Raw genomic sequence first — 16089 nt, forward strand, 5'->3', positions numbered from 1 at the left:
CTTTCTTTTTCAGCATATGTATGTTGTATGTCTGATTCATTATATGCTTCACATGTAACGACCCGAAAATCTATACCATTTTTTTTTTCTTTTTTTAATTAAACCTTACTATAATTTGAAACTTAATTTACTCTGATACCTTTGAATTAACTACTATAACATCTCAGGCCCCAAATGAGCACTGAGGGAACCCTGTTCATTTTGCACAGCTACGCAACGGAAAACATAAAATTGTACATCCATATTTATAATGCCTAAATTCCATAAATCCCAAAAATATACATGCACAAAACACATCTCCCAGTAACATCCTCCAAAGACACTATAAAACTACCCAAAAACACATCTCCCTGAAAACACTTACCCTACAACCAGGGTAGTGCAACAACCCCTCTATGAGAGAGCCTGATCTGCTCGTCTAGTGAGATCACCTGAAAAATGTTAAATCATTGGGATGAGACAACGCTCAGTAAGAGGAAATATGCTTTTACTAGTGTGTGCTGACTGAGTTTTATAAATACTATTCTGATAATAACTGAGACTGAAAAAGTTGGTAAAACAATATACAGTACAACTTGCATCTACTATAGTTTAAAATATAACTGTAATATATGAGTTTTCTACTTTTTTCGTACTTCTAGTATCATACTATATCTGCTGGTATTCTGTAAATCTGTATACATATACATAACTATGATATTTACCCTAGAAAACTGTACGTCATGATTTAACCCCTCATGACAGGGTTGTGCGGCCCGTAGGCGGGACTTAACTCTGGTTGGCCTACCAGGATAAGTCAACTTTACTCCACTAATCCTCAGCTTGGCCATTTGCAATCTCTCCAAGGCATGGTGCTGATATCTACCTCGTCAAACCGGCCACCTCAACCTAATCTCGAGGGAGCCTGCAATCTCTTTAGGCACGATTGATAGAATCCCCCACACACTATTTGAGATGTGTGGTTGCACTCTAATCTATACTAGCAACGGTACAGTGCTCTACTGATATTTGAACTGTTTCATCAGGGTCTGATATTGTATAATACTATTTTCTATATATACATCATACTATTTTATCATGATTCCAAAATAACCATACCACCAAAAACTGTTATGAAAATACTGTAATATCTGAATTGTAATATTTGTAATAATTGATCTATATATAAAGTGTATATCATAGTGTTATGGCATTAACATTTTGGAAATCATGGTAATCTATAATTGGTATAAAATATCTATTTGCAAAGTATCTGTCTATAACATATATCTGTCTGTAAAATATATATGACTGTATATACACTGTAATTCATAATTTTGTATAATCTGATATTACATATTTCCGCATAAATACTGTAAATTATAGTAATTTGAAAACTGTAGGATTTATGTACCGTTCTGATAATTTCTCATGCCACACAATTAAATAAATATTCCATATTCGGAAAATTATATCTTCTAACATACAAATAATTTGCATACTGAATAATAATATGGAAACATATAATTTACTGGTAAACATTCTAAAATCCCTAGAATAGCATATTTCCCTTACCTGGGCTAACTGAACTCGTCTACTAATTCTAACTCACGCCCACGACGTTCATAATTCGATATTCCTGAAATTACACACACACACACACACACACACACACACACACACACACACACATATATATATATATATATATATATATATATTCTTGTCAATCAACTGAATTCCCAAAATAATTTTCATACTCATATTCCCTAAATTATAAACTATTCATCATCTTACCTGGGTTCCTAGGAACACCCTCTAGGTTCCCTAACATGCTTGTTGTAAAAGCCCCAAAACCCTAAATTCACAACTCCTATATAAATCATCCCAAACATCAGTATAACAACATCTCATACACAATCTGGGTTTAGAAAAGCCTACAAACCAAATAAACCTTAAATAACCTACTTACCCTAATTTTGGGATGGTTCCCAAACTTTTAAAATCGAAATTCTGCTCCAGCTAAGTATTAGAGAATCTCCCTAGGATGACTGTGGTAGCTTCTAATTGTTGAATCGGGGAGAAACAGAGCTGGATTTTTAGAGAGAAGGCAAAGAAAACCTAGGCTAGAGAGAGAAATTAAGAGAGAGGAATATTTTTCACATTAAATCCCAATTTCTATGTATTTATGGGTGATTTGACACGTGACTTCGTTGGCGAGCCACGTCACTTCGTCGATGAGGCCACGAAGGGAGTTTGTCAATGAATTCATAACTTTCGTCGATGAGGTTCAGGCCTTGAAATCGCCCCTCTCAGTATATTTTTGTTGAAGAGAAACGTATCCTCGTTAATGTTTCTAAGTGGGATGTTTGTCGACGAATCTAGGGTATTCGTCTAACCCTTTTTAACTTTTCCTTCTGTTGACTTTGGTGTATTCTCGAGAGGGGGGGGGTGAATTGGATATTTAAAATTTTTTCCTACCTAGGTTTTTCCAAATCAGTAGTATGACGCAACCGAGGGTCTGTCTATGCAATTATAAATCCAATCAACACATGTATAACATATAATGAATCAATCATACAACATACATATGTTGGAAATAAAAGTGTGGAAAATACATTGTGGAAATATAAAGTACACGCACGATATGTTATCGGGGTTTGGTCAACTATGCTTACTTCCTCGCCTCTATCTCGCAAGCCCTAGGATTCCACTAATACTCACTTAACGGGTGGAGCGGCATAGATTACAACCAAGTCAATTAACGGGGCTGACCTCAACCTACACCTTACCAAGATGGTGCACCTAGTTTTCCTAACCGGGTCTAAGCCAATTCAACACTATTCAACAGGGCTAGTCTCCGTTTTCAAGCCCACGCATGGAATACAATACATATGAAATTTACGTACACAAAATGCTTTTTACACAAAAGAATATGAACCACTAAGCACAATCACAAATCAATGCACACCAAACATGTAAGAACGATAAGCTTAGTGGTGTATATGTGCAATCTACTCTCAATACAATGATAATCTCAAGTACGCACATGAGTGTTCAAACAAACTAATCTTTGAAAGCAAAGTATATAAAATCTCAATATCAGATTAGTGTTTCAAAGATGCTAACAATAATATTCAAACGAACTCAAAAATATTTTCTCAAATTGTACTAAGCACAAGAGTTGTTTGAAATCAAGCTTTGTAAAATATTTTGCACACAAAAATTATTACTTAAGGAATCTTGCAATGACAATGCAAAGATCCTCAAGCTAATGAGTTTTCCCAACACTAGGTTTATCAAGTTAAATCTGTGGGAAGAACTCTAGAAAAACTCTCAATACAAAATTCAAACAATACAAATTTTAATGAGAATATAGGGCTATTTAAAATGAAGCACTAATAATCTAAACACTCTCTCTAAGCTTGGATGATCAAAGAAAATGAATTAGGCAAGTATTTGAGAAATATAAGCTTTGGAAATTTTTAGAGGATTTTTCACTAATCACTTTGCTAATTTTTCTCTAATCCTTGCAAATGAACCCCTATATATAGAAATGGCAAAAATTATAACCATTGGGGACATGTAAGGAATTATTAAATTTGTTTTAAAACAGTTTAGTAAAAATAACCTTGTTTAACCATCTTAACCATGGTAAAAATATAAACCAACCCGAGAGTTTCGAGTGGCTGACCCACGGGTTGGTCACCCGAAGAGACTCAACGAAAAAAAGCGGGTTTTCAAGGTTCGGGTGCCTGAGTCAAGGTTCGGCTGGCTAAACAAATGTGATTTCCACACTATCCTCGATTCAGGTGCCTGATCCATAGTTCGGTCGCCTGTGGGTAATATGAACGTGATGTTCGGGCTGCTGAGTTGGTTGGAAAGCTAGTGACACAGGTTTAGTCGACTATGGACGATGCGTGTATTTTAGTTCGGTCGCCCAAAACCAAGTCAACATTCTGACCGGTCAATGGTTCGGTCGCCCACAGTATTTAAACACTACGGGTTCGATCACCCTATCTCTCACAGTTTTTCCTATTAAGTCCATTCTTTCCTTTAATTAATTCCGCTGATATTATAAGTGATTTTGGGGACATCTTATGTGCTTGTGCTGGAACCTAAGGTCTTTCTAGGGTCATTTTGAAATGGTCACAAAAATTCGGTGTCAGTCAACCGATCCCTAAGGTCTTTCTAAGGTCTTGAGCTTATAGTCCTACATGCATGATGTGCAGATTATTACATACCTTTTGAATTATAATTACAGACCTGAATAAAGCATAATATAAATTACAATACAAGTAAACATTCAGGATCTTTAGTCTTGCAGTCTTCATATGCCATCAAATTATCTGCTCATATGGACCTGCACACAATGTTGATAGACATTAAATATCTGAGTATTTGTCATATCCAAACCGGGTATGACATGTAAGGTCAACATTCTCCCCCTTTCTTATGATGACAAATACTTACCTACTTCTTCCCCTTTTGGCAACAACAAAAAGGGCCTAGATAAATCATTTAAGTATATAGGCAAATAAAGGATAATTATCATTCAAATACGAATATTTTTTTGGGAAATATTTAAAAATTTTGGCAGCATGCCGTTTGAAAATAGAACATTTCCCAAAAGCAATATGTATTCCAATGACCCGATTGAGTATGATAATACAATTTTGCCATGATAAGCAACTCAATTAATCTAGTATGATCAAGACATAAAATAGAGATATAACTTTCAATCATTCAAGAGATAGAATAGCCATACAATGCAAAATGAATGACAAAGATAATCTCAGCAATTAAGCACCCAAATAATAAAACTGGTCATTTAAAGATTTAAATGACATGAAAACAGAATTAAATCATAAATATGAACAAACTATTGCAATTGAGACAAGTAATAAGAGCCATGAAAGATTTGAGTTTGAAACACATGACATATGATAGCAAATAGTTGGTTTGAACACAAACACAGTCTAACTAGTTCGCATACATTTTCATATGAACTTATTGAACCAATTATGCAACTTTTATTTTTTCTTTTTAAATTTATATGTATATAATAAATATAGATCCCCCTTATGATGTTGGAAAAATGGTACTGGGGGTGCTTGCTGAAAAAGAAACTTTAATTTAATGCAAACAAGCAACAATGTTCTGGTTTAGTATTTAGGCATAATTTAACTAGAATAGGATAACCGTATAGATCTTAAAAAATTTCTCAATCACATGCAAGATCATATGACACAACAAATGAAAGTGGCAAAATAATAGATTTCAACTTGAGATTTTCAATGAAGTCAATACATTTTAGCACAACCCATAATGAATTCATTCAAGATCTAAGCTAAACATATTGGAGAACATAACAAAATGGGATTTAATTTTGGATGCTCCCCGTATCGATTTGAATTCATGCTTAGATACAATAAGTTGCTTATACTAGATAGAGAATTATTTCATTATGCCTAGTAGTATAAGCCATAAATCCAAATCTTTAAAATCAACTATACTGAGTATTTGTCAATTATATTTGTCACTTGATTAGTATAGTTGTCCCTATGGACCATAGATGCATCAAAGAATGTATACTAAGGTATACAATAATATCCATAACTAAGAACAATCCATATCTGTTCATTAAGCTTTTAAGAGTTGTATATGATGTTCCAAATTTTTAGAAGAGCCTCAATATTTCAAAAAAAAGAAGTGATGCATTTGAGTCCTTTATGTTCTTTCTATAGGGACGGAGTTCAGCTCCCCTAAATATTCTCGATGATTATGTTAGGATGAAATTTAGTAATCAATTAGCTTTCGCTCAGCCTTTCAAAAATGTTTTATCATTTATTATATCATAATCATCTATGTACACGATTTTATTTTGGGAAAATTTTAACAAAAATTCGGCAGCATGCCATCTGTAAATTGGACGTTTTCCCATAAGACCTGTACCTGATAGGTTCCAATAAGCAATTTATAATTCATTTTAAGGCACACAAGAACCTATATCCACTAACAGCATGCGATACACATCAACTGCATCCGCCATGTAGGAGGCTTTCAATATAAGCATGCAATCCAGTAGTATAATCAATAATACATATAAAATATATACCATCCATTAAGATAACATGAACACTAAATGACAATGGATAGTTAGCCACAGTTCAGATCTCATAAGGCATATAGACACAAAATATAATTATGAGAGCATTTAATTTGTTATGTCCATGAAAGTGAAATGCTTCCCCAGAGTTATATGCTAATCCATTTTATGTATTTGTCATCTCTAAATATCTTAGCCAAAGAGCTTAATATTTTCAATGGTTTAAACTTGGCGATGGATGCATTAGGCTTATCAGACCAAAAAGTCACAATGAGTATTCATTTAGGTAATAAGCCTATGTCTGCCTCTTTTCTTATGAATCTCAATACGTGTGTGAGGCACATGATTAAATACTCTCAATGATTAAAATTTCTATTAAGTTTGAAGAGTATTCATTATGAGTGGACATTTTCCAAAATATTTTCGTGCTTGGTAATCATGTCCAGGTATGAGTAAAGAGTGTCTAGGACAGTATGAATTTTTGAATATAGCTCCTTGGACAGTGGTATGTATCATTTAGATATAATTATAATTATAAAGAAAGGATATAGACGGTGAGTAGAAGGGATGCCTTGTGATGAGCACTCGATATATATTAGTTATGTATGATCATTATTGCTTCAAGCGTAGAGTGATGACTAAACATTTTATTAGGCATTTAAGGTTTTCAAGATGATTTTAGGACAAGATGTTATATAGTGTAAGATGGGTCCCCTAAACCACAGACTAGAGTGACGGACAAAAAAGTGCATAACTAAAGATGCTTATAATAAAACATGGGTTAAGCATTTAGAATTAATTACTAGGCAAATATGCCTTGTCCATTTGGAAGCGGGTTTTACTTCAACATAATTTGACCAATATTTTCACATTTACCCAATCATTATGATATGTATGTACTAGATTCAAATTGGATGTGTAGCTTGATTTCTTGATGATCTTAGTATGCAATATAGTGTATAGTGAACTAAGAATTTTCATTTTAAGCATCAACCACTTCCTAAGCCAACAACCATCACTACGCCCAAACCTAATCTTAAGATCTAAGGAAGCATAAAATAATTTGGTAATATTAATTTAGATCCATTTTTCCTTAGGTCCTAAGGGGTTTGCTTTCATGACAACCCACTCCATTTCTTTATCTAAGCCTATGGCACTTCTGGATGAGCAATGTGCCATATGATTTTACAAAAAAAGCAAGCTTTCAATTTTCGTGAAGGGCAATGCTTATTTGTCCTATTTTTGCTCGATGAGGCTAGACTATTGGTTTTACACGAACAACCTAAATCCTTTTTCAAGAGAATTTTCCTTTTAAGTCCGAAGGGATTGTTCAGGTTTTCTTTCTCACTTTTGGATTTGAAAAACATTCTAAGATGATTTTTAATTTTTCTTTCTAAGCAAATGTTTTTCAAAGCCTTCTTAATTTTTCTCCTTTCTAGGGTGTCTTGGCATTCTTTCAAATCATTTAAGTGTTTTGCCACCTTTTCATTTTCATTTTTCAAAAATGTTTTATGTTTGGGCATCCTAACGAGAAACTTATATAGTTTCGATAAAGTATTTTCTAGTTTTCTGTATACAGACATGCTTTCATCATTCAATTTTGCACATGATTCATCATAAGATTTTTCACAATACACATCACATGAATCATTGCATGCAATAACAACAGTATTTTCACAAAGTTCGATAGATGATTCAACACATGATATTTTACAATAATCAACATAAGAATCTTCAACTGCATAACAAACTGAAATAGGAGGTGAATCATATACCTCCTCATTGATTACTAGCTCATGATTCACCACTACCAGATCATCTGATCTTGGAACTTCTAGAGTGGCAATCTCCTTTTCCTGGGTCTCTCCATATCTCTTTTCCAGCTTAATCTAGACCTCCTGTGCACTACTACATGCCATAATCTCATGAAGAATATCAGAATCTAAAGTACAATATAATAATTCCACGGCATATGAATTTGCATGCATATTAGTATCATTTTCATTAACAGGCATACAAATTCCCTTATCAATCATCTTCCAGACACTCTAATTCATAGATTTTACAAATATGCTTATTCAAATTTCCCAATGGGTGTAATTTACACCAAAAAAAAAAAGGAGGACTAGAAGGTGTTTGTCCCTCTCCGAATGGGGATACACTAATGTGAGCCATCCTAATCTTTAGCCAAAAAGTTTAAGTCAATGCTATGAGTCTCTAATACCAATTGTTGACTTTGGTGTATTACGAATAGGGGGTGAATTGGGTATTTAAAATTTTTTCCTACCTAGGTTTATCCAAATCAGTAGTATTACGCAACTTAAGGTCTGTCTATGCAATTATAAACCCAATCAACACATGTACAACCTATAATGAATCAAGCATATAACATACATGTGCTAAAAATAAAAGTACAAAAAATAAATTGCAAAAATATAAAGTACACGCACGATATGTTATCGGGGTTTGGCCAACTGTGCCTACGTCTCCGCCTCTAGCTCGTAAGCTCGAGGATTCCACTAATGCTCACTTAATGGGTGGAGCGGCACCGGTTACAGTTAGGTCAATTCATGGGACTGACCGCAACCTACACCTGACCAGGATGGTGCACCTAACTTTCTTAACCGGGTCCAAGTCAATCCGGGACTATTCAACAGGGCTAGTCTCCCTCTGTTGGCCTTACATGGCTTAACATCTTGTTTTGATGCTAACAAACAAGTAGAACTTAACATGCTTTGTTTAAGTGATGTATTTTTAGGACTCAATGATGAATGCATTGTTAAAGAATTCATGAAAGCTTGTACTTCAAAGAATGATGATTATATCAAAGCTTGAGGCATGGATTAAAACTTGAAGTTCATGAGAGCATTGATATTAAAGAAAAAGCTTCAAGAATGAAAGCTCAAGTAAACAACATGGAAAGATCAAGAAAGAAAGATGATCAGAAGCTCAAAGATGATAGAAGAACAAGGACTTACTTGAAGATCAAAAGAATATGTTTTTAAGGATGTTTTGAATGTGAGTACTTCAAGTAAATTTCAAGTATAAATTGATTTGAAGCTCTCATAAAATCAAAAGAAACTCAAAAATATATTTCTTAAGGAAACTCTAAAGAATGTTTTTTAAAATCAAAGAAAAGAAAGGTTTTTTAAAAAATAAAAGTTTTTGAAAAACAGAAGGGCCAGGCGACTGTCCTATTGTGGCAGGCAACTACCAAATTAAGTGAAGGATTTTTCAAAGAGACAGTAGCATGCCAGGAGACTACCTGAACATGCCAGACACCTGGGTGGTCATGCCAGGTGACTACCTTGGTTCTGGAAGGCGACTGCCAGTGTTCTGTGTTGTGAGTTTGTTCTATGACAGGCGACTGCCACTCGAACGTTGGTTTAAAAACTCTCAACAGGAAGATTTTTTAAATGAAGTTTTTGGACACTATTATTTTGAAAAATTTAGAAACTACTTTAAGGAAACTTTGGGGGTAAGGAATTACTTTTAAACATCTATACAAAGCCCCAAACTTCAAAGGTTTGAGACACCAAGAAATTTTCAGCAATCAAAGTTCTCTAAAAGGCTCTCAAACTTTCTTGTGTTCATTCATCTTCAACTATTGAATTGCTACTGATTCAAACTCCAAAGTAAAGCTTTCAAAGTCAGAATCTTTCAAGTTTTGGAAGATACTTGGTGATTTATATTGAGTATTGAGTTTCAAATTCTTTTATATTTGAATTACTTTGAAGTATTATTGTGCTGAAATTGTACTAACTTGCTCTTTGAGAGAGTATACTTGTACGCAGATTTTATTTTGTGTTTCTTGTAGTTCTTTGACATTCCAAGGGTTGTTTGGATCATTGCCTAAGCAAGGGAATATTGCTTAGAGAGGCGGCCTCTAGCCTATGTAAGGAGTGACCAAACGAGGGGATATCGTTTGGAGAAGGCGGGCTCTAGCCTTAACCAAGGAGTGTTGTAATTGGTATTGTTCCACCCATCAACGGAACTGAATTAGTGAATCCTTTGGTGGTTTTCCAAAGGCGAGGACTTAGGCTGGGTATAAGCCGAACCTTGTGAAAATCCCCGTCTCACTCTCTCTTTCCCTTACTCTTTATTTTCAACATATTTAAATTGTGTGGATGGTTTATTTATCATATATACTACGTAGTATAGAAATCAAGTAAACTTAAAGTTTAATTTTGATTTGGGTTGCGGAAACCGAAAGGGAGTACGTTGGTTATACCATATTTTGCGGAAACCATACGGGAGTACATTACTTGGTTAACAACCCAAGGATAAATTAACTGAGAGTTTAGTTGAGTTCTGAATATTGAGAAGAGTGTGAATGTGTTGTTGAAAAACATATTGAAGAAGCAAATCTATATCAGCAAAGTATAAATTATAATTCAACTATAGGGCTTACAATTTCATATCCAGGGCTAACAACAAAAGATATTATGATTAAATGGTATAAAGATTGAGATTTATTGGATAGTGTTTCTATTCCAAAAGTGCTAAATCTTGAATTTTACATCAATCTTATTGTGCTGAAGTGAATTTATATTTGGCAATCAAATTTGGTGTATTGGTTTGGAAATTGTGATTAATTGTTTGATTGTTTCCACTTTCAAAGTGTGGTTGAAGATTGAATGTTTGATTGTGTTTAATTGATTGGTTGTTTAATTGTGTTATTGATTGGATAAAAGAACTAAGTTCTTGATTGATTAAAGAATTAAACAAACAAGTCAAGAATTGGTTAAAAGAAATAAAAGAAGTTTAAAGTAACTTAAAAAGGAATTAAAAGAAAATTTTAAAAGCCAATTCACCTCCCCTCTTGGGAAGCTATTCCTAATTTCAATACCCTCTTTAGCCCCACGCCTGGAATACAACAGATATGAAATTTATGTTCACAGAAATGCTTCTTACACAAGCCAATATGTACCATTAAGCACAATCACTAATCAATGCACACCAAACATGTAAGAACCATAAGCTCAGTGGTGTATATGTGCAATCTACACTCAGTACAATGATAATCTCAAGTATGCACAAAAGTGTTCAAACAAACTAATCTTTGAAAGCAAATTATAAAATCTCAATATTACATTAGTGCTTCAAAGATGCTAGCAATAATATTCAAACGAACTGAAAAATATTTTCTCAAATTGTATCAAGCACAAGAGTTGTTTGAAGTCAAATTTTGTAAAATATTTTGTACACAAAAATTTTTACTTAAGAAATCTTGCAATGACAATGCAAAGATCCTCAAGCTAATGAGTTTTCCCAACACTAGATTTATCAAGTTAAATCTATGGGAAGAACACTAGTCAAACTACAATACAAATTTCAATGAGAGTATAGGGCTATTTAGAATGAAGCACTAATAATCTAAACACTCTCTCTAAGCTTGGATGATCAATGAAAATGAATTTGGAGAGTATTTAGGAGTATTTTAGAAATATAGGCTTTGGAAATTTTTAGAGGATTTTTCACTAATCACTTTGCTAATTTTTCTCTAATCCTTGCAAATGAACCCCTATATATAAAAATGGTAAAAATTATAACCATTGGGGATATGTAAGGAATTATTAAATTTGTTTTAAAATGGTTTAGTAAAAATAACCTTGTTTAACCATCTTAACCGTGGTAAAAATATAAACCAACCTGAGAGTTTTGGGTGGCTGACCCACGGTTTGGTCACCCGAACAGACTTAATGAAAAAAGCGGTTTTTGCAACATTCAGGGTACCCGAGTCAAGGTTCGGTTGGCTGAACATATGTGATTTCCACTGTGTCCGTGGTTCACGTGCCTGATCCATAGTTCAGTCGCCTACGGGTAAAATGAACGTGATGTTTGGCCTGCTGAGTTGGTGGGAAAGCTTGTGACACAGATTCAGTCGACTATGGACAATGCGTGTATTTTAGATCGGTCACCCAAAACCAAGTCAACATTCTGACCGGTCAATGGTTCGATCGCCCAAAGTATTTTAAACACTATGGGTTCGGTCGCCCGATCTCTCATAGTTTTCCCTATTAAGTCCATTTTTCCCTTCAATTAATTATGCTGATATTATAATTGATTTTGGGGACATCTTATGTGCTTGTGCTGGGATCTAAGGTCTTTCTAGGGTCATTTTGAAATGGTCCCAAAAATCTGGCATCGGTCGACCGATCCCTAAGGTCTTTCTAAGGACTTGAGCTTATAGTCCTACATGCATGATGTGCAGATTATTACATACCTTTTGAATTATAATTACAGACCTGAATAAAGCATAATATAAATTACAATACAAGTAAACATTCAGGGTCTTTAGTCTTCGAGTCTTCATATGCCATCAAGTGATATGCTCATATGGACCTGCACACAAACTTGATATATATTAAATACCTGAGTATTTTTCATTATCAAAACCGGGTATGACCTATAAGGTCGACACCTTCTCTCTATTATTATTTATTATAATTTCTGGGTCTTCACATCACATGTGTTGATTGGGTTTACGATTATTTAGACAAACCCTAGGTTGTGGTTATACTACTGCGGGAATTTTGTTGAACCTAAATATAAATCTTTTAATACCCAATTCACCCCCTCTTGGGAATACACGAAAGTCAACAATGATTCCAGCTTAAGTAGTTCAGAAAGTGACTCAAGCGATCTAGAGGTGGTAAATTTCTGCCTTATGGCATTAAACAATGAGGTAAACTCTTACTCTAACTTGTTTATTGATTCTAGTGATGAATCTTGTGATAGCATGCCATCATGCACTGAATTGCAAATCAAGTTATTTAAATTACATAAAAGCTTTATTAGGGTGTCCAAACGAAACATCATACTAAAATTTCAGAATGAAATGTTAATGAAGAAATTCGAGTCAAATCACACTATTAAAAATTAAAAAGACTCATAAATTGTTGCACTAGAGAATAAAAAGGAGAAACTATCAAAGGAACTCGAAGAATTGAAATCACAAACCACTTTTGAAAATGATAAAGATTTAAGGATCACTAGTCGACTCTAAAATAATTTATAACTTCACAAATGGAAAAGACAACTTTGACAAACTAGTTGGCTCTCAAAATATGAGTTTAGATAAAGAAGGCATTGGCTTTAATGAAAAAGAAAATGTTAGCCTTGGTGGCTACATCATGTAATGTGTTTTGATGATATTAACTTATTTGTTGTACATACCTAATGTTTTCCATCTTTGCAGATCTTGTTAAGTACAGGTACAAGTGACAAATACATGAAGTATTGGATCAAAGGCAAAGATTGGATTGAGTTGATGTCAAGTAAGAAAGATCAAAAGAACACTCTCTTGGATAGGACTAAAGCACAACCAAAGGAAATTTAATGTAGAATTATATGTAATGGGAAGTGTTTGAGGTAGTATATTTTGCAACTCTTACGGCTTTGTTTCATGCACAATTTCTAAGCAAGAGTTGGGAAAAATGCATATGCATACCAGGACACATGAGTAAATAGGATTTCACAAAGTCACAAACTCAACATTCATAATTTTTAAAGATAAATCAAAGAGTTTGACAAAAGAATCCTATATTCAAAATATGTTTTTGTTGGAATTGGTGTGATCCCAAGAGGGGGGGGGGGTGAATTGGGTTTTAAAACATTTTAGCTAATTTAAACATTTCACTCATTCACCACAAATCATATCCCATTCATAATACAAATGTGTATGTAAAATTATTAAACCATGATTGCAGGCATACACGTGTGCAATATATCTCATTTAATTTGAGTGTGTGCATGCAAATAATTGTAACAGTAAATGAACAAGTATACACATATAGAAATTTAAGTGCAAAAATTTAAATGAGATTTGGAGAGAGGGACACACAATATTTGTTATCGAGGTTTGACCAAACCAACCTATGTGCCCACCTTGGGCATACCCTCAAGGATTTCACTATCCCTACTCGCTTAAATGGGCGAAGCAGAAACTGTTACAACCTTTCCTTACAGAGCAAGGTAAACCCCAGCTCAATTACAAGGCTGAGCCCAACTTGTCTCACTTACGGGGCTGAGACTCCCTAATTCAATTTCGAGCTGAACTCGACCAGTTCAATAAAAATTATTTTTGTACATATAAATATGCTTCTGAATACAAGAAGAAATGTACAACATTAAAGCTCTAAAATGCACACTCTAATGATATAAAATGATGCTCAGTGGAGTAAGAGTGTTTTCTCAAAATGATATTTTCAATCTTTCAAAAGATGTATATAATAAACACTTAAATATTTAAACTCTATAAAACATCTTTTCCAAAAATATTTAACAACCAAATAAACGAGAGAAAGTCAAAGATTTACTCTCAAAATGATTTTCTAAAAAATGTGAGTTTAAGTGGGAGCAAATGCACTTTGATATGAAAATGTATGCCCAAATTAAATACTCTCTTAAAAAATATATCAAAGAAAGAATCAAAGAGAGTTTAGAGAGTAAAAAGATTTTTACCCCAAAGAAAGGACTTTTGCAATAAAAAGGTGTTTTGGGGGAACTTTGATTGGGATAAAATTAGAGAGAAAAATTGGCTAATCAAAGTTACTAATCAAAGCAAATGAAGGGGTATTTATAGTTTTTCAGGAAATTTTGACCGTTTGGGACCTATTGGAAATTTTAGAAAAGTTTAATTAAATTTTAACCCCAATTACCACAGATAATTTTAATGAACCTGAGAGGTTTGGTCTCCCGATCTTTAGGGTCAGTCGGCTAAATAGACACAAGTCTTCTCTTGGGGGTTGGGTGACTGAATGCAAGTTCGGATAGCTGAACCTAGGGTGATTTTCCATTCGTTCATGATTTTGGGCACCTGGTCCTTGGTTCGAGTTGCCGAACTTCATTCACTATTCGGTCGCCCATGCCTATTTTGAACTACAAGTTTGATTGCTCGGGGACAATGGGAAAAGTTAACTTTAAAGTTTGGTCGACCATGGACGGTTAGTTCAAATATGATTCGGTCACCCGAGCCTTAATCAACATTTTGACTTTAGGCTGGTTAGGTTGACCGAGGCATTTATAATGCCAAGGTTCGGTCGCTTGAGGCTTTTAATTAAGCCTAAAAACCTAACATCGGTCGACCATCTATCAACGGACTTGTGGTTCCCTGTGGTTAATTTATGGTCATCTGAGCATACAATCCATATCATGCAGATGCATACATTATTACAGACCAAATAATAAAATCAAATGCAATTACAATTCAAAACATGTATTCTTCTTCTCCTTTGCTCTTTGACATCATGGAATGCACTAGATTTGTGCTTTAAGACTTGCCTCAACTTCCATGTTCTTTTGATCTTATGTGTGACCTGAATAATACATGTTCATGCACTAAAACACACACATAAGCAATACTTGTATTTGTCAGCATCAAAACAGATATCAGACTTAAAAAGCCAACAGTTTTCATAAGGAACAAGTTTTCAACATCTTGATATTATGAACTTTTACATACTTAGTCCCGGTTTTGTTAAAATGAGCTTTATGTCCTAAAGCCTTAAGAATGTCAAGTATATTTTCATTAAAGGACATACTAGCATATAAGATATCAAAATGATCTTTCAAATGTGTTTTGATAAATAAGATATCTTATATTCAAGGGGAAACTCATTTGAACAAGTATTAATCTTCATTAGATTTAATATCTTTCATATACTTTTGTCCAAGAATGTTTGTAAACATTTAAAGGCTTTTTGGAATGAAAAATAGGGCAATTGTCAACTAATGGCTTGCATTCATCGACTAATTAATCCAGTAGCCTAAATTGAGTTTCTACCTAGATGAGTCATCGACAAATGGATATGACTCATCGACGAATGGGGGAGACTTGTCGAAGAATGGTTTTGGCTTGCCAATGAATTTTTTTAGTAGCCAAAACGATTTTTTAGCCCAGGTGACTCGTTAATGAAAATGCATGTTTCATCGACGACTATGGGTGACTCGTTGATGATTGGGATAGACTCATCAACGATTGGCCCTGAGCCCAGAAA

Source organism: Malania oleifera, chromosome 6 (assembly GCF_029873635.1).
Source record: "Malania oleifera isolate guangnan ecotype guangnan chromosome 6, ASM2987363v1, whole genome shotgun sequence".
Taxonomy (NCBI): Eukaryota; Viridiplantae; Streptophyta; class Magnoliopsida; order Santalales; family Ximeniaceae; genus Malania; species Malania oleifera.